Below are 23,987 nucleotides of genomic sequence, written 5' to 3'. Positions count from 1 at the left end.
TGGAAACTGAACTGCTAACCTAACAGTCATGTGATGGCTCACAACCATCTGGAAGGCCAGCTCCAGGCCATCGTCACCCTCTTCCGGCCTCCTTGTATCTGCACACGTGTCACAGAGTACTCAGACATACAGAAGTAGATCATTCCAAAACATTAAAAGGCGGGATCTCATGTAGCCCTGACTGCTCTTCAACTTTATGTCCTCCTGCCTCAGACTCCACAGTGCTGGGATTACAAATGTAGTACTACCACTGCAATGGCAAACTCCTCTTAAGGATACTTGGCAGGGCCTTTGGAGAGTCCCCTGACCTCTGCTGTGGGGATCAGAACTTCCTGTCTTTTCTTGCTTTCTATGGTCAGATTTTGTCAATTTGATCCATTCTGTTCCTGTCTTGTGGTGGCATTATCTGTCATCCCAGCACTCAAAAGGCAGAGAGACATGAGGTGTGTCCTGGGTTTGAGGCCAGCCTGGGCTATGTAGTGAGACAGCAACCCTTAGTTACCAGTACCAGACTGCCTGTGTGCAGGATTGCATACACAGAAACATCTCCTGCTTGGATTCTGACCCTCACAGTGCACTCACTGGGCTAGCCTTGGCTTTGAGGGCTCCCACAGGCCTCTGGACCCTAGGGGGTTGCATCCATGTCTGTGGCATACCTCTCTCCAGATGCCTTCAGCAAAGTCCATGAGGTTCCTTCTGGAGTTGACCAGTGGGGAAAAAGCTGGATGCCGATTCTGCCATGGCAGCTTAACAGAGAGCACTTGGGACACTCGCTGGCTGCACCACGGGGCATGCTAACATGCAGCCTGGTGAGAGGGAGTGAAGTCCTCCAAAAGCCTAGCAGGCAGGGAGTCCGTCCCAGGCACACTGGGCACACTGCACCTCAGCACTGCTTCTGGGCCCAAATCCAGAAGGAGCTGGAGGGCACTAAACTTCCCTTCTCAGCTGGTCACGCATGCAGAAGCGAGGCTTAAAAAGCTCACAAAGGAGCCCAGGCCTGGCCTCTGGTGGTCCAGCACTTTCGCACCAGCCCCAGGCCACTGAGGAAGGTAGTCTTCATTTTCTTTAAAAAAATGCTGGTATTTAAATACTTTTAGTTTTGGTAAGGGAGGAAGGGATCCAAAAGTTACAGAGATGGGTATCTTACACACACACACACACACACACACACACACACACACACCCCTCCCCCACGCTTGCTGGGCACTTGAAGGCGATGTCGTGAATGTCTCTGCCACTTTCGAAAGCCAGATGCACTGAACACTGCCCTGATGTGGGTAGGTCAGCTGGGCCTCTGGCTGGCCATCCCTCGAGGCCAGGCATGTAGACTGTCACTTAACTATGGAGATCAAGTTAAAGAACAAAACCCCTATCAGGTTCTTGAGCACAGGGAAGAAAGGTCAGGCCACAGGGAGAAGAAAGGAATTTTTTTTTTAAACAACATCTCATCCCACCCTGTAGCTCAGGCTGGCCTTCTTCCAGATTCTCTGGGAATATGAGGCAGCTAAGGCAGGTGGAACATGAGCTCAAGGCTAGCCTGGGCTACATAGAAGGTCAAGGCCAGCTTGGGATATAGCAAGACCCTATGTCAAAAACAAAAGCAAGGGTTGTGGATATAGCTTGGTCCATCCAGCGCTCGCTCAGCACACGCTGGACCCTGTACTCAGCCTCACCTCCTACAAAACAAGAGTGGTGGCAGGGTTTGAAAACCCAGCACACAGATTTGGAGGCAGGAGCATCAGAAGCTCAAAATCATGTTTGTTAAGGGACCAGCCTGGTCTACATGAGATCCTTCCTCAAAAAACCAAAACAATAAAAAGCCCCTAGGATTGTGGGTACATAACAGCTCACTGGTAGACCACTTTCCTAGCTCTGCATTGTGGGAAACTTCAGGTTCGGGACAGTGGGAGAGCACAAAAGACAGTGCTCCACAGAGAAAGCCATCCTGGGTATCTGAGACCCTCTCTCTTAAAAGATTAAAAATAAGAGCTGGAGAGATGGCTCAGCGGTTAAGAGCACTGACTGCTCTTCCAGAGGACCTGAGTTCAATTCCCAGCAATGACATGGTGGCTCACAACCATCTGTAATGTGATCTGCTGCCCTCTTCTGTGAGTCTGAAGACGGTGACAGTGTACTGTACATATACTTAAAGATAAATAAATCTCTTTATTTTTAAGTTTAAAAGTAAAATATAAAAATGCTAAAGATGGGCCTGGAGAGCTGGCTCAGTGGTTAAGAGCACCTGCTGCTCTTCCCAAGGATCCAGGTTCGGCTCCCAGCACCCGGCTGGTGGTTCACAACCACCTGGATGTATCTCCAGCTCCAGAGGATCTGACCCCCTCTTCTGTTGCACAGACATTAAATCAGGAGACCCACTCACACACATAAAATATAAGTACCACGAAAACTAGCACTGCAAACCTCTGTGACGTCTCATGTCATTCAACTTCTCTGGAATCCTCAGAGCAGCTGCTATGCCCTGTTGGAAAGTTCCTCGGTTACACATGGCACACTGGCTGCTTTTCAGCAATAAATCCTGCCTTCCCAAACTGGGATCCTGGGAGCCCCATTCTGAAACCTAGGAAAGCAAGCAAAACCTGGCCCTACCACACCTGCATGAACACAGGACTTGTGAGCATCTTAAAGGTTAGAAAGGCCTAACAGAGAAAAGCTGCCCATCCTGGCGGTGCATGCCTCTGCCTCAAATCCCAGCCCTGGGAGGGGGGAGGGTCAGGAGTTCAAAATCTTTCTCATTTACATAGTGAGTTGGGCCAACCTGGGCTTTGTGAGACCCTGTCTCAGAAAAAGTGAAAATGGAAGAGGAAGCTGGAGAAGGCTTGGAGGTGACACTTACACGCTGTTCTTGCAGAGAACCTGAGTTCAGTTTCCACCATGCACATTCAGGGGCTCACAACCACCCTAACTCCAGCTCCAGGGGATCAGACACCTCGGTCTTGGGCATCTGCACACATGTACATACATACATGCATACATGCATACATACATACATACATACATACAGACACACACACACACACTTTAAAATAATACTTTAAAAAAGAGACAAGACAGGGAGTCTGGAGAGATGGCTCACTGGTTAAGAGCACTGCTCTTCCAGAAGGCTAGGGTTCAATTCCCAGCACCCACAGTTACTCACAACCATTTGTGACTCTAGTCCTATGGGATCTGATGCCCTCTCTGGCCTCCACATGCATGCACATGGGGTACATATATACATGCAGGCAAAACACCCATGCACCTAAAAAATACATTTATTTTAAAGGAAGGAAATAACTACGTGTGCATTAACCAGATTCCTTTTCATCTAATGACCTTTTCCTGCCCCACAACCCCAAGTGACATTTAAAGGCATATAAGTCCTGTTGTCTTCAGATGTGATACTACTGCAGCTTCTTAGAAAGCCTTACTGGTTTGGGGGTACACTGTGGGGTGTGTCCCCCAAAGCTCTCATCTGGAATGGCCTGAGGCTTTATTTGTGAGCAAACTGGAGTCGTAGGTTGGAGAGGAGGACTCCAGAAGCCAAGTGTCTGTGTATCACATCATCAACATGACTTGGGTACTACAGCCTACAGTGACTGGGCCCCTGGCTGCGGTAGTGTCATGCAGGGCCTCCATTATGAAGTCCACCCCTATGGTCTCCTCTTTGGAAGTAAACATCACAGTCACATTTGAAGGGTGGGGGCCAGCTACAGAGAGCAAGGATCCACATAATCATATGCCCTGAGCTTCCCCAGTGGTGCTGAGACTGGTTTGGGTAACAGTATGGAGAGTGAGCCTAGCACAAGCCAAAGGGTTTCTCAGCCCCTTCCTGGCCTCACATTATGTGACACTCACTAAAGTATTTACTATAATTATTATTTGATTTTCAAGGCAGGATGTCTCTGTATGGCCCTGGTTGTCCTGGAACTCTCTCTGTAGACTGGCCTGGCCTCAAACTCAGAGATCTGCCTCCTGTGTGCTGGGATTAAAGGTGTGCACCACCACTGCCGGGCTCTTCTGTTTCATGTATAAGGATATTGTATCTACATGTATTTCTGTGCAACAGATGCATGCCAGGTCCTTTGTCCGCCACATATGCATACACCATAAATAAATGTAAAAGAAAAATGCACGTGCACAGAATTCCCTTGGCTACAAAGTCTACAAATGAGAAATGGCTCAGCAGTTAAGCACACTGGCGGGACTCCCAGAGGCCCCATTTACAATTCCACGAATTCAAATGGTAGCTCTTAGCTTCTTCAGTTTCAAGGAGTCCAGTGCCCTCTTCTGGACTCTTCAGGCACTACATGCACCCAGTGCACAGACAAACTTTCAGGCAAACACTCAAAAATAAAGCTGGGCCCAGCCGCTCATGCCCCAGCACTTGGGAGGCGGAGGCAACTCCTGTGAGTTTGAGTTCGGCCTGGTCTATAAAGTGAGTTCCAGGACTCCATAGAGAGACTGTCTCAAAAGCAAGCAAACAACATAACCAACCTTACTATGCCTTGGGTTTGCCAGGTTTTAAAACTACAGGTACTTTTACAGGCATCAAGGCCTCCAGCCTCTCCCCCTCAGCTGCCCTCTCACTGCTGGGACTCTGCTAAGCAGAGGGACCTTGAATGGGTGCAGTGAATACTCAAGAGAGGAGGCACCGTACTCTCCTTGTGATGGGGGTCTCAGAGCTGTGCACGGGAGCCTACCAGCACCCCATGCATGTAAACTGTGCCTCTCGTTCAAACACCCTGCCCCTGTCCCGAGGTTAGGGGGACAGGTGGGTAACACATCTGTAGCATGGGCTCTCCACCTGCAGGATACAATGCATTGAGAAAAGGACACCTAGCTTCTGGCTGGGGAAACTGAGGCTGAGAAAAGTGGACTTATTTAGCAGCACAGAGTGAGGGCCAAAGATGACCAGGCTGGCCTGAAAGAGATCCACCTTTCTGCCTCTGCCTCTGCCTCTGCCTCCTAACTGCTGGGATTAAGGGTGTATGCAACACGTCTAGCTGTGATAGCCTTTTCTAAAACTACATCTTGCCTTCAGAAACTGAACTTTTGCTGGACCTTGCAACCAAGTTAATAACATACCTTGAGATGATTTAAAACGATGCTCTCAAGGAGCTGGAGTGGTGGCTCAGTGGTTAGGGGCCTCGGCTGCTTTTCCAGAGGAACAGGGTTTGCTTCCTAGTGTGTATGTGGTGACACACAGTGGTCCGTAGTTCCAATGCCAGGGGGAATCTGATGCCTTCTTCCTACCTCAGAGGGCACAGCATGCACACACATGGTCCACAGATATTTAGACAAACACTCATACACATAAAATAAGAATAAATACAATCTTAGGTAGGTGGTGGCACACGCCAGAGGCAGGGATCAGAGCTCTGTGACTGAGGCTAGCCCAGTCTGCAGAGCGAGTTCCAGGATAGGGTTATACAGAAAACCTGTCTTTAAAAAAAATAAAATAAAAATAGAATCACACACCCAGTCTATTTCCCTACTATGTACTCAGCCTGTTTGGTTTATCCTGCCTTTAAAAGCAATGACCCTGCTGTACCTTGAATGTCCCTTGTAATCAACTTTTACACTAAGCAAATAAATAGCTTTAATCTTAAATTATGTACTCTTCCATGCCCTGGCCCAGAATAACGTGTGTTGTAATCTTTTCAAAAATCAGACAGCACGTGGAAACCAACCTCAAAAAACACCTATTTGCAGAACTTGGTGGCGCACAACCTCAATCCCCCAGCACTCAGGAGGCAGAGGCAGGTAGATCTGTGAGTTCAAGGCTAACCAAGTCTACATCATAAATTCTAGGCCAACCAGGGCTACATAGTGAAACCCTGCCCTCCCCCCCAAAATAAATTTAAAAACCAAATATCCCATTAATGTTAGCCGTAACATATAGGGACGCATAATAACATCTGACTCCAGGTTTGAGTGCTGTTTAGGGTCAACTGGGGTCAGAAAAACAACATCTACCTTTGTAAACTCTGGTTAAAAGTCTGACTAAGACAAGAGCATCTTCGTTACTTTCACATACCATGTTTTCTGTTCAAGAAGTACAGAGCAAAGCCCTTCACTAAGAACAGACAAACCACAGACACCAGGACAGCTGAAATTTTTTTTCTTAAGATTTTCATGTTTGTTGGTGTTTTGCCTGCATGTGTGTCTGTGTGAGGGCACCAGATCCCTTGGAACTGGAGTTACAGATATGAGTTGTCGTGTGGGGGCTGGGAGCTGAACCCAGGTCTTCTGGAAGAGCAGACTGCTCCTAACCGCTGAGCCATCTCTCCAGCCCAACTTTTTTCTTAATATGAGACCAGTGCACCGGTCCCCTCCTTGTGAAGGCACAGTCCTGAGGACCTCCCAGCTCTAAGGCACAAGCTGCTTGCCACACCACTAACCTCAGAGGACAGAAACAGACCAAGAACACAGCCTGTGTCCACCTCCCTCTCAACCCCGTCTTCCACCCTTAGCTTTTAAACTGGAGAATGATTTGAAGTCAAGTCTATTTTTGGCAAAGCCACCATGTCATACACACACGCCTGCAATTTTTTCTTTTAAAAAATTATGTGTTGGGGGCTGGAGAGACAGCTCAGCTGTTAAGAGCACTGGCTGCTCTTTCAGAGGACTCAGGTTCAATTCCCAGCAACCACATGGCAGCTCAAAATTGTAACTTCAGTTCTGGGGGATCTGACACCCTCACACCAATGCACAGAAAGAGAAAACAAAATTGTGTGTGCTGGTGCATGCTCACCGTAGTGCACATGGGCCGTGGTGCTCATGCTGGGGTCAGAGGGTAACCTTTTGTTAGGTGGCTCTTCCTACCATAATACTGAGGACTGACCTCAGGCCTGCACAGGGTAACAGCATTTTTACCCACAAGGCATCTCACCAGCGCCTCTGCAATGTTACCAGTAAGCCATCTCCTAAGCCTCTCTACACCTTTTACCCCACCACATCCCCCTCTTTACCTCTAGGTCCCTTTGTCCCTGCATGCAGCTGCTTCAGGCCTCAGTCCAGCTCCAGGGTGGCCCTGTAGCCCCAGGGCTAGTGAGGCTATCTGTGTCTCAGAGGCCTTATCTAGGGACACTCCGAGGTGTAGGTGGGCTGGTGGGACAGGTTGAACCACACCTTTACAATCCTTAAAGCTGGGAGGATCATAAAATATTCACTTTTGCTTTATGTTTGAAAACTACCTAAAGAAAATTCTACAAGTCAGCACATCCACCTGAAGTTACTAAGTCTTCACCTCCAGGAAAATTCTATTTATTAATCTCCAATGCTGGGCACAGTAGATGCTGTTCACTAAACATCTGTCTCTACCTACTTGTGACAGGTCATGTGGCCCAAGATTGCCATATTATCCTGATTTTGTCTCCAACTGTATAGCCAGGCCCACTGCCAACCATTCCAGTGCTGTCTCCAGTGGGGACCCAACTGAGATCTTTCTGCTGTACAAATGTTACTCGTGGTGACATCTCTGAGTTCTGTTTGCTCTGCCTAAAGTAGCATCTCACCTGACCCCTCTCACTTCCAAACCTAGCTATCAGGAAATGTTGACACCTTCCAGATAGCCAGCGGTCAGCTGCTCCTCCACACTCCGGCCCAGTCCTGAGCCTCTTATCTGCCTCCCTGCAGAATTAGACCCTGCCTTTCTCAGGGCTGCTCTGTCCCTCAGAGGAAGCAATCTTCAAATTGTTTTGTTTGTGACTAAACAGGGACCCCAGGCATGCTACCCAAGCACTGTATCTCCCACTGAGCTACAAACTCCCAGCAGTTATGTTTTTTTTTTTTTTTATTTATTTTTTTAAACATGATCTCCCATAGCCCAGATTGGCCTCAAACTCTCAAACTATGTAGCCAAAGATGCCTCCATCTTCCAGGTTCTGGATTATAGCATGTGCCACCAGACCCAGCTTATGAGGTGCTAGAGATCAAACTCAGACCCCCACGCATGGCAGAAGTTACCCCAGTAGCCGAGCTACATTCTCACAGCCCAGCTGAGTTATCTTTAAGGCCACTCTCACAGAGCATTCCTTGCAGCCCCTGGCTGTGGGACCGTGATAGGATGACTTGGTTTTTGGTAGAAGCGCTGGCTGGAAATAGCCCGGAGACCCAACAGGTGTCCATGCCTATGAGGGACGGGCATCTATTTCACCTTGCTCCCAGAATCCAGGCTCCTAACAAGTGGCGAAGATCTCCATTGATCAGTGATTTGCAGTCACATAGGGCAATGGCCCTACAATCCCCTCCACAGGTAGAGGGCGTGACTACAGGCCTCAGTCTCAAGAGATTTCCATATTAATGAGTTATCTAAAGGCCAGAGGGCATAGCCAATTATTCTTTTCCCAGACCCTCCTTCCTTCCTATTTAAGTCAGGTTTGCCCTGACCTAAAAGGGGTGGGGGGTGCATCCAGATTCAACTACCATCTGTCATGAAAATAAAGCCTGTAAAACCCATGGACTTCCACGTGTCTTTTGGGGGCCCACCATGGTGCTACCGTGGAGAAGGCCTTTAATGAGCCGCTGTAGCCACAGCCACCTCACTTCCCTGAGGACCTCTGTGTTCCAGCCACGGAGGCCTCTTCAAGCAAGCTAGCCAAGCAGCTGGCTTTCAGTCAAGTGAGTAACCAAAGAATCCCTTTCCCAAGGGCGTGGTCAGGGCTTCCCTCTTTCCCTTCTCTACTAGCCTGTGTCAGGCCCTTAAAAACCTCAAAGCCCTCCCCCAGTGGCACACTTCCTCCAATAAAGCCCCACCTACTCCAAGAAGGCCACACCTCCTGATTCCTGTCAACTAGTGTCACTCCCAGATGACTGACCATTCAACTATATGAGCCTATAGGGGCTGTTCCTATTCAAACCACCACATTACATTCTCTAGCCCCACAGGCAGATAGCCATATCATAACGCAAAAATGCATTCAGTCCAACTTCAAAAGTCCCCATTGTCTACAACAGTCTCAACACAGCTTAAATGTCCTAAGTTCATGAGTTGAAGAAATGGCTCAGAGGTTAAGAGCACTGACTGCTCTTCCAGAGGTCCTGAGTTCAATTCCCAGCAACCACATGGAAGTTTATAGCCATCTATAATAAGACCTGGTTATTATTAACCATCTATAATAAGATCTGGTGCCTTCTTCTGGCCTGCAGGCATGCAGGTAGAATGCTATATACATAATAAATGTATTATATAAATAAATCTATTTCAAAAAGTCTGAAATTTAAAGTCTTTTTGAGACCCAAGGCAATCTCTTAACTGCAACCCACTGTAAAATCAATATAAAAAAGTAGATCACCTACTTCCAACATACAATGGCACAGAATATACATTACTATTCCAAAAGGGAGGGAAGAGTGCATATTGAGAAAATGCTGGACCAATGCAAGATTGAAAATCAGAAGAACAAACTCCAAACTCTGCATCTCCAGATCTGATGTGAAAGCACTTTTCAGATCTCCAGCTCTTCCCAGCTTTGTTGAATACACTTCAGTTTTGCAACACACTTGTCTCTTGGGCTGGGTCCACACCCTGTTAGCAGCTCTCCTTGGTAAGTATCCCATCTAGCATCTCCAACATCTTGGGATCTCCAACAAAATCCAGGCTTCACATTCAGAGGTTCACACAATGGCTGCTTTAGGCCTCTATTCAGGGACACCCCGACACGCCCCTGGTCTCAAAGCTTTTCCTTGGTTGTAGAGTTTTGTTGTGGGGTATCCACCAGAGAAGACTGCTCAGACATGGATTTACACCAATAGGAAGTCTTTATTAGCTGGCTGGTGACTACGCTGGGTGTTCAGGATCAGGGTGAGTTCTTAAGCATAAAAACCATGTTCTGGATTGGCCTACTTCAGTTAACAGGAACAGTTAGCTAGAAGTGGAACTACAGAAGCTGAAAAGCAAGGCTGGTACATTTAGAGACTTTCCTGGAACTATATGGACTTGATGGATTGGGCCTTTGTTTTAGTTTTGGCAGATGGTGTTATCTGTGAGTTTTACAGCCTGAATGGTACTTCCATTGTGGAACTAGTGTGCTAAGGTCTGGGGTTCTGTTACGTTCTCAATTGATCTTAGTGTATCAGTCAAATCATGGACTCATCCTGCTTTAGAGAGTTGTAGTTGGTCCCAAGGACCACTGATTTTACTGAACTGATACATAATAGGCCACATAGTTTAAGATAGAGGATCTCCATGAGAACAGTGAGCTGGCCTTGTCCCTTGCTGGCTGAGCACTCATGAGAGTAGGCACTGCATGTTACCTGGGCAGCACAGTAGAGCTGGCCCTGGTAGAGGGGGAGAAGATGAGCTGGCCCCAAGAGGGGATACCCTCCCCTCACCTGAAGTAGCTAGAAAAGCTGGCCCAGAAGGGATGAGAGCGGGATAATTAGCCCTGCCCCATCACTGGCCCTAGCACTTGGGAGAGGAGCCCTGTACCTTGCCTGGGCAACATAGTAGAGCTGGAACAGGTGAGCTAGCCTCAAGTGTGTAAGATGAGCCTGTCACAGCTCCTCACAGGCCGTAGCACTTGGAAAGTGGGCCTAGTGCAGCACAGTGGAGCTGGCTCTGGAGGCATGAGGGCCTCCTGCCCATGGCAACATTGGGTGGCTTAACCAGAGCAGTGCTGAAGAGCCCATCCTGGTGGTGCAGATAAAGGAGAGCCTATGGGCTGACCAGTCAGTTACCACCCAGGCTCAGATCCAGGGCTCTGAGTTGGCCGACCCCGCAATATGTATCATGTGTGGACAGTTGGGGTGCATGAAAGGGCCTGTCCTTTCTGTGCCAAAGCTGCAGAATCTCCATGACACAGAACAACAGGATAACCAGGAGGAGTCCCAGTGAGGATCCAATATTGATGATATTACAGAAGCCAGAGATATCAAACCAGATCAATGACTCATTACAATGGACATCTGCAAGTAGAGATGTGTGGACAGAGGGTGTACTGTGGGACACACTGTGACGTACCACAGCTTCCACAGTGAGATGCGTTCTATGCTTTGTTGTTGTTGTCTGTCTATATGTGAGTATTTATTTGGGGGGGGGGGGTTGCAAGGGCAAAGGGCATATCAAAAAAAAAGATATGAGGGAGTGCAGAGATGAGTGGGACTGGGGTGCATGATGTGAAACACTCAAAGAATCAATAAAAATTTTTTTTTAAAGATGAAGGATCTACCATTAATTTTAGAGAATTCAGAATAAGAATTAAAGGCCTAGCCAGTACTGATAGCAGACCAGTTAGCCAGGGGACCCAGAGAACAGAGACTGTCACCAAGTATACCAATTATCTGACAAACTATATATTTATCTCTTTTTTTTTTTCAAGAAAATAAAACTAAGTTTTATTGTTGGGATGTTTCCTTTAAATGTCGTGTGAAATCTGTTTGGCCAACTCCAAAGATCTCCACTCCAAGATCCAGGTCAGAAACCTGTGTTTCTATTCCACTATGCTTCAAGATCTGGATCACAGGTGTGCCCTCCAATTCTGGATCACCATTACAATTCACCTCTTGTCAACTTGACACAAATCATCTCTCATGTCCAAATGAAACAATAACTAGGTCATAAATATGCCTAACATGATATAACTATTCTTTGTACAATTGCAAATGCGTTTGTAAATTCTTTTAGTATCTCAATTTAAATACCAATTGATGTTAAGAAAATTGGAAAAAAGCACAAATATCTATACAAATGTGTTCTTGACAAAATAAAACAGAAGCATTCATATTACTTTATAATTCTTGTTTCTGCAACTGGCCATGTGGCCTTAGCTGGTATTTATAACTTCTGTCCTCTACTACCCATTCTGCATTTCCTCCCCCCTCTGTAAGCACCTCTGCATGTCTTGGCTCTTTTCCTGGAGGACTGACCCATACCTTCATTCCTGATGGGTCTGTGCCCTTTGTCATCCTGCTTGGATTAGGCTGTTGTAGTTTCCCATTGACTTGAGTTACAGGACAAGGTAGTGCCAAGAGATGCTCTAAGGGATGTCCTGCACTTCAGTCATAATCCTTCTTACCTCCATTGTGGAGACAGTCCAATTTCCCCATGGTAACCTGAACCTATCACCCCTTCTAACACAGTTATTCCTTTCTTAGCCTGTTGGTTTAAGGACATTAGAAGCCCAAAATGACCAGGGGGAAGTCTGAATTTCCAGTTCAATGGAATGTTTGTTGGGGCTCCTGGTAGGAGCACTCCCCCTCTGCAACCAAAACTTCTAGGGCAGCAGAACCTAGAGTTGTGGGGACAGAAAGCAAAATCTTTCCTAGAGGGTCACTAGGAGTGATACTGAGTGGAACTATTCTCCTTTCCACCCCTTGATTCCTGGACCCATGGATCCTGGCTATGAGAGAAACTGTACCATATATTGGACGCTGATTCAAAGGATATACTGTCTTCTGAAGAACTCTGCCACAGCCCTCCACGCTGCTGCCACCTAATTGGCACTGTAACTGAGTTTTCAAAATGCCATTCCATCTATCAGACCAGCTGGTTCAGAATGATGGGGAACATGGTAAGACCAGTGGGTTCCATGATCATGGGCCCACTGTTGCACTTCTCTGGCTGTGAAATGAGTTCCTTAGACAGAAGCAATACTGTGTGGAACACCATGCCATTCTGTAACTCATAAGGCATTCTGCAACTCCATGGATGGTGGTTTTGGCAGAAGCAGTACATGCAGGAAAGGCAAATCCATAACCAAAATAAGTATTTACTCCAGTAAAAACAAAATGTTGTCCCTTCCATGGACGAAGTGGTCCGATGTAGTCAACCTGCCACCAGGTTGCTAGCTGGTCACCCTGAGAAATGGTGCCATATCTGGGGCTCAATGTTGGTTTCTGATGTTGGCAGATCTGGCATTCAGCAGCAGCTGTAGCCAGGTCAGCCTTGGTGAATGGAAGTCCATGTTTTTGAGCCCAAGCATAACCCCCATCTCAGCCACCATGGCCACTTTGTTCATGTGCCCATTGGGCGATGACAGGGATGGCTGGGGAAAGAGGCTGACTGTCCACAGAATAGGTCATTTTATCCATGTGATTACTGAACTCCTCCTCAGCTGAAGTCACCTTTTGGTGAGCATTTATGTGGGACACAAATATCTTTACATCCTTTGCCCATTTGGAGAGATCTGTCCACATACTTCTTCTCCAGATGTCTTTCTCACCAATTTTCCAATCATGATCTTTCCAAGTCTTTGACCATCCAGCCAATCCATTGGCTACAGTCAGTGAACATCTGCCCATTTCGTCTTCCAAACAAACTGTAATATCATATGTACTGCCCAAAGTTCTGCCCACTGTGAAGATTTTCCTTTACCTGTATCTTTCAGGGTTGTTCTGGAAAGGGGTTGTAATGTTGCAGCTGTCCACTTCTGGGTGGTGCCTGCATAATGTGCAGAGCCATCAGTAAACCAGGTCCTAGTCTTCTTTTCTTCAGTCAGCCGGTTGAACATAGGGAACACCCCTTGAGGCTATAGGCACATGCTTGGCAGCAGATGGCATTGTAACAGAAGTAGAAACCATGGGCATTTGAGTAACTTCATGTAAACTGCTTGTGCCTTCAGGACCTGCTCAGGCTCGATCACATTTATACCACATAATAGACACTGCTGTGCACTTCCTACTTTATGACTTGGAGGGTCTGATAACACCCAGCTCATGATGGGCAGTGCAGGTTGCATGACAATTTGGTGTTCTATTGTCAAACGTTCAGTTTCCCCTAAGGCCCAGCAGCAGGCCAAGAGTTGTTTTTCAAAGGGAGAATAGTTTTCTGCACATAATGGTAGAGCTTTGCTCCAAAATCCCAAAGGTCTCTTCTGTGATTCACTACAGGGGCCTGCCAGAGGCTCCAAACAGCATCTCTATCTGCCACTGACACCTCAAGTGCCATCGGGTTTGCTGGATCATATGGTCCAAGTAAGTGGTAGAGCAGCCTACACAGCAGCCTGGACCTGTTGAAGAGCCTTCTCCCGTTCCAGGTGCCACATAAAATGAGCACCTTTCCAAGTCACTTGGTAAATGGGCCTGAGTAACACATTCAAGTGAGGAATGTGCTGTCTCCAGAATCCAAATAGATCGACCAAACGTTGTGCTTTTTTCTTGGTGGTGGGAGCGGGCAGGTGCGATAACTTATTTTTCACCTTAGAAGGAATATCTCTGCATGCCCTACACCTCTGGAGTCCTAAGAATTTCACTGAGGTTGATGGTACTTGAATTTTGGTTGGATTTATTTCCCATCCTCTGATATGCATATGTAACCAATGAGTCCAAAGTGGTTGCTACTTCCTGTACACTTGGTCCAATTAGCATAATGTCATCAATATAGTGCACCAATAAGATATTTTGTGAAAGAGACAGATGATCAAGATTCCTTCTAACTAAGTTATGACACAGGGCAGGGGAGTTAATGTATCCTTGAGGCAAAACTGTAAAGGTATACTGCTGGCCTTGCCAACTGAAAGCAAATTGCTTCTGGTGGTCTTAATAGACAGGTACTGAGAAGAAGGCACCTAGATCAATAGCTGCATACCAGGTACCAGGAGATGTGTTAATTTTCTCAAGTAATGGAACTACATCTGGTACAGCAGCTGCAAATCCAGTTACTACCTGATTTAATTTTTGATAGTCAACTGTTGTTCTCCATGATCCATCTGTCTTCTGCACTGACCAGACAGGAGAGTTAAAGGGAGATGTGGTGGAAACCACCACCCCTGCATCTTTCAAGTCCTTGATGGTGGCAGTAATTTCTGCAATTCTTCCAGAAATACGATACAGTTTTTGATTCACTATTTTCTTTGGCAGAGGCAACTCTAAAGGCCTCCATTCCGCCTTTCCAACCATAATAGCCCTCAGTCCACAGGTCAGAGAACCAATGTGAGAATTCTGCCAACTTCTAAGTATGTCTATCCCAGTTATACATTCTGGAACTGGGGAAATGACCACAGAATGTGTTCAGGGACCTACTGGTCCTACTGTGAGTCGGACATCAGCCAAAACTCCATTAATCACCTCTCCTCCATGAGCCCCCACTTTAACCGGAGGGCCACAGTGTTTCTTGGGATCTCCTGGGATCGGCGTCAATTCAGAACCAGTATCCAATAGACCCCGGAAAGTCTGATTATTTCCTTTCTCCCAGTGTACAGTTACCCTTGTAAAAGGCTGTAGGTCCCTCTGGTAAGAACTGGAGAAAGGCTAACAGCAAAACTTTTGGTGTCTGATCAAGATCCTTCCTCAGGGGAACCTGGCCACCCCTTCATTCAAGGGGTTCTGGGTCTGCAAACTGGCTCAAGTCTGGAAGTTGATTCACTGGCCAAGACTGCCTTTTGCCATGACCCAATATAGCCTCTCGTTTGTTTGAGAATTTTTCTGCTTATAGATCAAACAGATATGCAGTAGGCTTCCTATCTATTTCATGCCTGGGAACACCAAAGGTCCACACAAGTCATGTTATCATAAATTTCACCTCTCCTGTACTGACCATTATGGGCTAGGTCATTCTGAACATTGTTTTGTCTACACTGCCCACTATAATAACTACAATCATCTTGTCTCTGGCCATGCAATGCTGCTACCTGGTCCTTGCTACCTCGGGGCCCAATTAAACCCACTGCATTTAATTCATCCAATTGAGCAGCAGCATCTCCAACCCTCAGGTCTGGCACAAGGAAAAGGGCAAGAACAGAACTCTTCAAATGTGTCGGTGCCCCTCTCACCAGTTTGTGTCTTGTAGGATTTCTGAAAGGTACATCTTCTGGGCCTTCCCATGGTGGAGGATTAGGTTTTACACAACGTATCCACTCTAGCATTGCAATTTCCCTGAGCCTTAAAGTCCCTTCATCAACACTAAGCCAGGGATACCAAGCGTCTCCAACTCCTTTTCAGTAGGCCATCTTTTGATAAACACTTCAGCCAACCATTCAAACAAACGTCTGACACCTTTCTTAACTGTGCAAGCTTCCATATAAAACCTAGAATCGCCACTCAGAGGGCTCACGTCAATAAACTCAGCCTGAACTAGTTTTATGTTCCTTCCACCATCATCCCACACCCTTAAAACCCACTCCCACACATATTCCCCAGACTTCTGCTTGAATGAGTTAGCAAACTCAAGAAGCCCCTTAGTAGTGTAGCGCACTTCCTCATGGACCACACTTTCTACCTCCCCTCCAGGGGCCTGCTTCACCTTGAGTCTGGTTCTAGGTCTAGAAGAAACTATTGGTGGGCCTTGAGGAACATCAGTATTGTCTTGCCTGGCATTTTCTTCAGAGAAAGTCACTGCTGGTTTATCAGACTCTGAGAGATTAATTTCCTCATATGAATGAGGCATTACTTCAAGGGGTGGGGCTGAAGGTATGACTTCCTCAAGTGAGGTATACCCTTGAGAATCTGAGGATTCAAAATTCTCAGCTTCAACAGGGTCCTCCCACACATCACCATCCCAAGTTACAGGATCCCATTTTTTTTTTTTGCCAATTAACGCCCTTACTTGAACTGCTGACACCCTCTGGGCTGAGACTTGAATTTTCCCTGTAATTCAGCCAACCTTATAATGAGAGCTTCAGTTGGATTTTCTGCAACTGGAGCTCTATGACTGCTGAGGAGAAGATCCTTTCAAGGGCCCACTCAGAGACCTTTAGATTATTTACTTGCATCTGGAGCCCGTCAATTTTATCATACAGCTCGTTCTTTTCCTTCATCAATTTGTCCAGAGATCCCAAGAACAGCAAGCCAGAAAAATCATTTTCTGATTTTCCCTCCAAATTGTAGAAAATTTTGTATACTGGGTCACCTAATTCATTGCCAGTTACAATTGATGGATCAAGGTAATCAAAGGCATTAGCTTCTTTAAGTTTGAGATATAGTTTCCACCATGGGCCTTCAATGTTCTATGAGCTCCCAGGAGAGAGAGCATCTGGAGAGCATCAGTAGTTGAAGGTGTTGGTGAATTAGAAGGTGCTGGTAAATTATTAAGCCAATTCCAGATTCTTAAAAGATTTATCCTTAGGCTTCTGCTCCTCTAGAGCCACCCAACTCCTGGTACCAACTTCTGTATCAGTCAGGGTTCTCTATAGTCACAGAAATTATGGAATGTCTCTCTATATTAAGGGAATTTATTGTGATGACTTACAGTCTGTAGTCCAACTAATCCAACAATGGGTAGCTGTGGATGAGAAATCCAAGAATCTAGTAGCTGCTCAGTCCCACGAGGCTAGCTGTTTGAACTGGTCTTCTGTAGAAGTAGATTCCAACAGATGTGCTGGCAAGTAAGTGCAAGCAGGTGAAGAAGAGTTAGTCTTCCTACTTCCTTATGTAGGCCTCAGCAGAAGGTGTGGCCCAGATTAAAGCTGTGTACCACCATGCCTGGATCTGGGACTTATTTGTCCCAGGCTGACCTGGAACTCCTTCTTTCTTTTTCATTTTGAGATTTTTTTTCCCCCAATCATAGCAAGATTTTTTAAAATTACTCCTGATTGAGTAACATAAAACAAGTTTCTCCCAAAGCCATTGCAGTGTCCTGTGAGTATAAGGTCCTGACCAGAGTTAACTTCTTCATTTGTTTGCTTTCATTAGTCTAGCAGTAGCTGCCACAGCTCTTGGACAGGTGGGACATCCTGTGGCTACAGGGTCCAATCGTTTGGAAAAATATGTCATAGGGCATTTCCATGGCCCCAGCGTTTGGGTTAAAACCCTTTTGAGGTTTTAAGACAACTGCACCAGGGCTGTAGTAGAAGTCAGAACTGTTTTAAAGGTCTTACATGCCTTTTGTTTAGTCTCAGTACAGTTTAGGGGTTTGGTGCACCCATACTTTGTGCTGGTGTATAGAGGCCTTGCTATAGCCACACACTCTGGTAACCCAGAGGCAGCAATACCTATTTATACCAAAGAACTCTTGGACCTGTCTCTTAGTCTTTGGGTTGGGAACTGAAGGATGGCAGCAATCTGACTCAGAGACAGGCTCCTCTTGTCTCTGCTCAGCTGGTAAACAAGATAGGTAGCCTCTGATGTATGAGTCTGGGCTTTCTTAGTCAACATTCTGTAGCCCAAGGTCTGTAACTCTTACAGCAGTCTCTCAGTTGGCTTTTTTTATACCCTATTTTTCCAGGGAACCTCTGACAGAAGAGCTCTTAAGTCAATCACACCAGAAAAAGCCACTGGTCAACACAGGGAAACAGAACTAACAGAAGTACATAGAAAAACACACAGAGACACACAGTAAAGACAACCAGTGGTGGCCACCACACATTCATACGCCTGAACAGATAGGGGAATCCAGTAGCATGGGTCCTGGACACTGGGTTAGCAGCTGTATTTAACCTCTCCTATGTCTCTAAGTAGAAGGTGTCATAACTAGACTTACCTCCAGAGGTGACAGACTTTGTAATTTGCTTCCTTTGGGGGTTGAGGTGTTAGAATCCTCAGGGTAGAGGTTGATCCTGGGGATCTGGAACATTCCAGGATCCTACCCTGGAGGAGTCCCTTGACCACTGCACTCTTCACCACTCCAGGGGCCTCAGAGACTCCTGGTATCTCTTGGGATCTTGGTGGGACTTCCAGAAATGTTATGTGGTATCCACCAGAGAAGACTGCTTAGACATGTATTTAAACCAATAGGACATCTTTATTAGCTATCTGTACACTATACTGGGTGTTTGGGATTGAAGAGTACTCCTGAACCTTTCTCAGGGAGAGATTTTAAGCATAAAAACAATGTTCTGAAGTATGTTGACATACTTCAGTTTTTTGGGGTTGAGGAGTCGCCTCAAAACCATAGAAACACCCATCTCTGTCAGACATGGATAGTTTATTGAGCTTTTGCCCCAGGATTGATTGATCAAAGCTGTAGGACAGACTTAAGAGCTGGCTGTGACCCTGGGTCAAGATCCTACAGGGCTCATAAACCTTAAATCCATAAACATCTGTGTCAAGTTATTCCACCAATCAGGATTTAGGAATAGGGGATTTCCTTAGGAACATGTCTTTGTTATACACTTGTCCTGCTTCCATTGGTTGGGGTATTCAACTGTGGCAGGGGACTTGCCTTACCTAACATTCATGTCTTAACTTGCCAATCAGGATGTCAGTTACCCAAGGACATATCTCTTTCTGCCAACTAGGATGTCAATTCCCAGGGAGATCTTGGGAACTTAAACTTTATTTGACCCCTACTCAAAGTGGAAATCTTATTCCGAATCGTTCCTTATAGGTGTCTCTCTTATGTTGGGGTCCATCCCAGGGGCAGCTTATAAAAGCAAAAACCATAAAAGCTTATACACAGGTGCAGGAAGTGCTGCCTGGTGATTGGTTTGGCTCCAAGCTTCTTGTGGCTAACTATACAAAGCAGTTCTGACTTCTATTGTGATTGGTTTCCAAGAACACCAAAGCACAGAATATAACAGAATACACAATAAACTTAGTCATGAGAAAGTTTCCTAGTAATGGCACAAATTGGAAGGCTAGACAGGTAACAGTTACCTAGGCCTTAACATTTTAGCTAGGCCTTAACACACTTAATAAGAAGAGTAGCCAAAAGTATAATTATACAAACAAAAAAGCAAAAATATTACATTTAGAGACATTCCCAGAACTTATAAACTTTGATGGACTAGGCCTTTGTTTTAGTTTTGGCAGGAGGTGCTGTCTACATGCTTTATTTTACAGCCTGACTGGTACTAGCATCATGGAATCAGATATGCTAAGGTCTGAGATCTACTAATGTCTGGGGCCCTGTTATAATTCCATAACCCCTTTCTTGTATCCTTGACTCTAAATCCAGAATAGTGTGTCTGAATCTGCAATGTTCTTTTGTTTTCTGGGGTTGGAACATAACCCTCACCATTCAATTACATCTGCATCAACTTCTGGTTTTGATGGTTTCCTTCACTGCTTAAGCTTTTCCTTAATTCCCATTCATAGGTTGGAAGCTTAGCTCAGTAGGATCTTGTCCTGAAGTCACCACTCCCTTTATTCCATTTAGTATCAGGCTTTTTTTCGAAACATAATCTCCTTGAGTCCTAGACTTAGCTCCATTAAACTTTCTGGTGCTCCTTTTCTCTTCAAGCTGTACACTTTGCATTTTTTCTTGTTCAGTTTCCTTCTTTTCATAATATATCTGTATAAGAGTGACCACTAATAACCATATGACAGTCAATACTAGTCTCAAGACTAGTCAATGGTCTTGAGATTTCATCTGCCATTAAGCGAAAAACTCTTCAGTTTAGCCTCAGGCAGATTTCTTTGGCACAAAAAGCAGCTACATTCTTTTCCAAAATATCACAAGGCCATTTACTAATATTCTTTTCCTCTGAAGCCTCTTGAGCTTAGCCATCATAATTGACATTGCTCTCAACACCACTGTCTTCCTCTACATTAATACTAGTATGGCCACTAAGCACTGCTTAAAGCATTCAGCTGCTTTCCTAATCTAATGTCCCAAAGTCCATATTCCACCAAAAAGCATTGTGATCAGGCCTGTCACAGCAGTACCCCACTCCTGGTACCAACTTCTGTCTTGGTCAATGTTCCTGTGCTTTGAGGAGACACCAGGACTGTGACAACTCTTATAAAGAGAAGCATTTAATTAAGTCCTACTTACAGTTTCAGAGGTTTAGTTACCACCTCCTAGAAGAAAATTTGTCTAACCTAAAGGAGATGCCTGCTGAGGTACAAGAAGCGTACAGAACACCAAACAGACAGGATCCAAAAATAAATTCTCCATAACACATTATAATAAGACACCTAAACATACAATATAAAGAATATATTAAAACCTGCAATGGAAAAAGACCAAGTAACATATAAAGATAGACCCATTATTTTATTAGCATATGACTTTTCAAGGAAGACCCTAAAAGCCACAAGGGCCTGGAAAGATGGTCTATAAACTTCTATACCCAGCAAAACTATCAATCAAATAGACAGAGAAAGATAAAGCCAAATTTAAGCAGTATCTATCTACCAATCCAGCTCTACAGAAGCCACAAAAAGGAAAACTTCAATCTGAAAAGGTTAACAAATTTAAAAATCCCAGGCCAGCAAATTAAAGAAGGAAAAAAATCCATAACAACATAATAAAATACCATAACAACAAAATAAAAACAGGATCAATAAACACTGTTCACAGATAATTCTCACATCAATGGTCTCAATTCCTCCAATAAAATGACACAGGTTAACTGATCAGATACAAAAACAGGATCTATCTTTCTCCTGCACTCAAGAAGCACACCTTAACATCAGAGATAGACATCATCTCAGAGTAAGGATGGAAAAGGGTATTCCAAACAAACAGACCCAAGAAACAAGCTGGTGTAGTTATTTTAATATCTGAAAAAATAGACTTCAAACCAAAACTAATCAGAAGATGCAGGAAAACACACGATATACTCATCAAAGAAAAAAATCCACCGAGAGGATATTTCAGTTCTAAACATTCATACACCAAACACAAGGAGTTCATAAAAGAAACACTACTACAGTTAAGATCACATACTGACCCTCACACAGTGATAGTGTGAGAATGTAATACCCCACTCTCTCAAAAAACAGGTCATCCAGACAAAGACTAAGCAGAGAAATGCTGGAGTTAATTAATGCCATAATTCAAACGAAACTAGAAGACATTTACAGAACATTCAACTCAATACAAAAGAATATACTTTCTTCTCAGTAGATCATAGAACTTTCTCTAAAACTGACCACATACTCAGACACAAAGCAAGTTGCAATAGATACAGGAAAATTGAAATAACACCTGCATCCCATCTGACCACCATGGACTAAAGCTGGATATCGACAACAACAGATTTTGTTTTTTGTTTTGTTTTGTTTGTTGTTTGTTTGTTTTTGAGACAGGATTTCTCTGTGTAATAGCCATAGATAGCTGTTCTGGAACCCATTTTGTAGACCAGGTTGTCCTCAAACTCACAGAGATCTGCCTTTCTCTGTTTCCTGAGTGCTGGAATTAAAGGTATGTGGCACAACTGCCTGGCTAGCAACAACATTAAGTTTAAAAACTCTTGGAAATTGAATAACTCACTGAATAAAAAATGGATTAAGACAGAAATTAAGAAAGAAACTAAAAATTTTTTGAATCAACCTAAAATGTGAAAATGAAATCATAACACAAACAAATAAAGGTGGTCCTAAGAGGCAAGCTCATAGCACAAGTGCCTACATCGAGAAAAGGAAGAGATCTTTACATTAACAACATAATGGCACACCTGAAAAGACCTAGAACAAAATGAATAAACAATACCCAGTAGATAGATGGTGAAACATAACTCTGGGCTGAAAGCAATAAAATAAAAATAAACAAAAATTTTTACATAGACTCAATGAAATAAGAGTTGGTTATTTGAGAAAATCAGTAATATTTATAAACCTTTAGCCAATTAACTAAAAGATAGAGAAAACAAGATTCAAATTAATAAAATTAGAGACAAAAGGAGGACATCAGCAGAGGAGATCCAGAGAGTCATAAAGACTTTAAAAATCTGTATTCCACCAAACTAGAAAACCTAAAAGAAATGGATAATTTTCTTGATATGTATCACCTACCAAAGTTAAATCCAGATCAGATAAGCAATCTAAACAGATACATAACCCCAGGAAAATAGAAGCAGTAACTAAAAGTCTCCTAAAGAACATCAACAAAAAAATAAAACAAAAAATTCTGGGCCAGATAGACTCAGTGCAAAATTCTACCAGAACCTCAAGAAATAATTACTATCAATACTTCCCAAACTATGTCGCAAAAGACAAACAGAAGAAACACTACCTAATTTTTTTAATGGGGCATAATTAATTACCCTGATACATAAACCACATGAAGACCCAACAAAAAAATTACAAACTAATTTCCCTAATACACATTAAGAACCAATAAAAAAGAAAATTACAAACCAGCTTCCCTGATGAACATACATACAAAATTCTCAACAAAATACATGCAAACAAATTTCAAGAACACATCAAAAACTTCATCTATCATGATCAAGTAGGCTTCATCAAAGAGGTGAAGGGATTATTCAACATTTGTACAAAATAAATATAATCCACCATATAAACACAAACCTCACTGCAGAGGCCTATGACAAAATCCAACATCTTTCCACAATAAAAGTTCTCAAGAGATTAGGGATCAAAGAGACATACTTCAATGTAATAAAGGTGATTTACAGCAAGCCTGTAGCCAACATCAACTTAAGTGGAGAGAAACCCAAAGCATTTCCCCTAAAATTAGGAACAAGACAAGGTTGTCCATTCTCGCCATACCTATTCAACATAGTACTTGAAGTACTTACAACTAACGCAATAAGACAACTGGAAGAGATCAGGGGATACGGTTAGGAAAGGAAGAAGCCAAAGTATCTTTGAATTCTACGTAAAATTTCTACCAGGAAATGTCTATAGCTGAAGAACACTTTCAGCAAAGTAGCAGAATACAAAATTAACATGCAAAAACCAACAGTCAAATGAAACGAGAAAGAGACCAGGGAAACAAAACCTTTCACAAAAATTTCAAAAAAAAAAAAAAATATTTTAGGGTAACTCTAACCAAGCAAATGAAAGACTTATGTAACAAAAACTTTAAGACATTGAAAAAAGGAATTGAAAAAGATCTGAGAAGATGGAAAGATCTCCCATGCTCACGGATTGGTAGGATTAACATAGTGAAAATGGCCATCCTACCAAAAGCAATCTACAGATTTAATACCATTCCCACCAAAATTCCAACACAATTCTTCACAGACAATTCTTCACAGGATGATTTTCAGCTTCTATGGATACACACACACACACACACACCCACACCCACACCCACACACACACAGGATGGCTAAAATAATCCTGAATGATGAAAGAACAGCTGGAGGCAGCAGCATCCTCAGTCTCAAGTTGGGTTACAAGGCTGTGGCAGTAAAACAGTGTGGCAGAGGCACAGAAACAGACATGCTCAACAGTGGGATCAAACTAAAGACTCAGGCCTA

At 44.3% G+C, this 23,987-nt stretch overlaps 1 pseudogene across 1 annotated transcript in view; it reads right to left on the bottom strand.

The window, feature by feature from the left end:
- Nucleotides 1-22,436, bottom strand: part of LOC117708569 (uncharacterized) — a 45,532-nt pseudogene extending 23,096 nt beyond the window's left edge. Inside the window, exons 1-2 of the transcript XR_013110704.1 lie at nt 1,197-22,436; nt 657-696 (exon numbers count right to left, since the gene is read on the bottom strand). The product of XR_013110704.1 is annotated as an uncharacterized LOC117708569 (transcript). The remainder of the gene's footprint in view (nt 1-656; nt 697-1,196) is intronic.
- Between the last annotated feature and the right edge of the window lie 1,551 nt (nt 22,437-23,987).

This window comes from Arvicanthis niloticus, chromosome 5 (assembly GCF_011762505.2).
Source record: "Arvicanthis niloticus isolate mArvNil1 chromosome 5, mArvNil1.pat.X, whole genome shotgun sequence".
In the NCBI taxonomy this organism is placed as follows: Eukaryota; Metazoa; Chordata; class Mammalia; order Rodentia; family Muridae; genus Arvicanthis; species Arvicanthis niloticus.
The sequence above is the reverse complement of the archived record's forward strand: the minus strand, read 5'-3'. Positions and strand labels throughout refer to the sequence as shown.